General features: G+C 38.9%; 1 long non-coding RNA gene across 1 annotated transcript; it reads left to right on the forward strand.

Moving 5' to 3' along the window:
• The first annotated feature begins 905 nt into the window (after positions 1-905).
• Positions 906-2,120, forward strand: LOC108166826 (uncharacterized). The gene is made up of 2 exons (XR_001777225.1): positions 906-1,036; positions 1,263-2,120. It is a non-coding gene; the product is annotated as an uncharacterized LOC108166826 (long non-coding RNA).
• Positions 2,121-2,553: the final 433 nt, after the last annotated feature.

Raw genomic sequence — 2,553 nt, forward strand, 5'->3', positions numbered from 1 at the left:
AAATCCGAAAGAACTTCTTTTTTCTCTCAAAATTTTCCTTCTCTTGTTGAACACATGGATATTTAAATACAGTTCTTCTCGCTTCCCTACACTGTGGGACTTTCATGTTCTTGCGTTATTTAAATGAAATTATTCGTTATTTTCAGTTGGGCTCGCTGAGGTAACAAAACACAACCTTGATTATCAATACATCTGAATAGGATGAGCTGAAGAAGAAGAATAAAAATACATTTCTTTTTAGATAATTATAATTAAGACTCTGTTCACAAAAAAGACACAAAGTCAATAGATTCCTCACCAACCAGGACCTGAAATCCAATAAGACTAGCTTATATGTAAAACTAACAATGGTGACAAAGACGACTTGCAGTTTTGATCAAGTATCGTAATAGAACGTTTCACAATCATACAATTAGTGAGGATGATGTCACTGTGTTTGATTGAAAATGTAGAAAAACAGTCTATAACAACTTTCCTGAAGGTTGATGTAGTTGGGGATGTTTAGATTATATATTTATGATCTATCCTGTAGAGGGCTTCTAGTTTGTGTTGGTATAGTTTGCTAGGTATGTTTTTTTTTCTCCAGAGATTGTAAATTATGATCATCTCTCATCAGTGTATGTTCAGGTTCAATCAAAATAGATGCATTAGTGAGCATAAAACATAGAGAATAGTATGGAACTGGTTAACATGCATAAAATAAATAAAATACATATAAGAAGCAGAAATGTTATGACCTGTACAGATAGCTTTAGGGCTCCGTGAATATTCCATGTTCTTCAAACGCCGCAAGAATGCTTGAGGTAAAGTGAAAATGTACTCCATAATAAAAACCATTTAGTTACGTGATTGGATGCGTAACTAAATTGTCTAACACCGTGACTTCTGATTGGCTGAACGGATGACGCACGGAAACCAGGTCAGTAATAACGTCAGGAGAACGTGAAAAACAGAAACGCCGAACGAGACGCTAGACCCCGAGTAGCAAGCTACAAATGGAGAAAAAAAAAAAAAAAAAAAGAGAGACCGAACATAGGTCAGTCATATTTTAAGCCACGTCTATGTTTCTGGCTGTTGTACATGCTACGCTACATAAAACAGCGGGACTTGAAGAATCTTTCGCATGCCTTGTGTAGCTTTGCCAAACCGACGTAATGGGCGAGACGGCAGCTGCACGTGGTAGCTCTCCAGGAAACCCTGGTAGCTCGACTGGCAACGCTGGGCTTCATGTGAGTAGTAAACTTTGCTGCGTTTGTGGACAGCACCGGAAGACACTCCGCCGGAGAAACCAGATAGCGCTCCATACTGCAAGGTCCTCTGACAACGCGGGATACAGCGACATGTGCCGCCAGACTCCGCCTGTTGCTCTGCTCCAACGTGGTAGGGAGGCGTCACTCAAGGTCATTGACATTTCACCGCAGCTTATGCGAGGACTAAATCTATTCTTCTTCCACTCTTGAGTACTAAACAGGCCTGCAACGTTAGGGCTAATGTGTGTCGAGAAGTCAAACAGCGCTGATTTTGATTTGGGATTGAGTTTTAGCTATTTATTCTTCACAAGGTTGTGCAGCAGATGTGAAATTAGATTCCCAGGTGTATTTTTATTAGACATGTTCTATTCAAAAAGTATGCTGTAGTTATTGAGGGAGGAAAATTGAAAGGGTATAATTGCTGTTTTATGTAAATGTTAGTGTTACTGAAGTAAGCTTAAAGTTCAAAACTTTAAGCTTACTTGAAGCAAAACTGAGGTACTTTTGAAATATCCTTGTGGTTTTAAAAAAACTTAACAGCAATCTGCTTTATTTTTCTTATTTGAAAAATTGCTTTATTACTCTACTAGGTGTCCCAGAAGGGTCAACAAAATGGAGTTAGTCAGTTGTCTGTTTGCTGTAAGGGTGCTGTAGATTTTTTTTCTGTTGCCTTTTAGCTATTTGGTGTTTTGTTGTGGCTATTTTCTTGTTTGAGGGTTTTTTGCTAGTGTTTTGTGGCTGTTTGCTGCTGTGGCTCTTTGTTGGTGTTCATGGTGTTGTTGGGGCCTTTGCAGTAATTGGAGTCAAAATTGCTTCAATCATACTTACCTCTTTATGGTGGTGTACAAATAAAGCGGCACAAAACCATGAATCATGATTTTTTTTATTTTTATTATTGTTTATTTGATTGGACAGACACAAGAAACTAAGATCAAGATGCCTGTATCAAAGTGTTGGTACCAAAGAACACCAAAACATTTGGCATTCTTTGTAATACCAAAGAGCTTGACGGTCATCACTCCTACCACTGTCTCCATAATCATCACCAAACTTGTCAAAGGGACTCTCTGGGACCCTTCTGGCCTCAAAGGTCTTCCCAGAAAAAGCCACAAAGTGTTTCTGGGGACAAAGATATCTGAATTTCCCTCTACTGTTAATCTTGCGACCTGTTCTTAGTTGGGCAGAAGGCAGCATATCTCCTCTAGCCTGAGAACATGCCCAGATTTATCAGGTCTCCATATCTAGAGACCTGTTACTACAATATTTCCGTCTGAATTCAGAAAGTTAAATGCTTTGCTTCCTC

This window comes from Poecilia reticulata, linkage group LG13 (genome assembly GCF_000633615.1).
Source record: "Poecilia reticulata strain Guanapo linkage group LG13, Guppy_female_1.0+MT, whole genome shotgun sequence".
Lineage (NCBI taxonomy): Eukaryota > Metazoa > Chordata > Actinopteri > Cyprinodontiformes > Poeciliidae > Poecilia > Poecilia reticulata.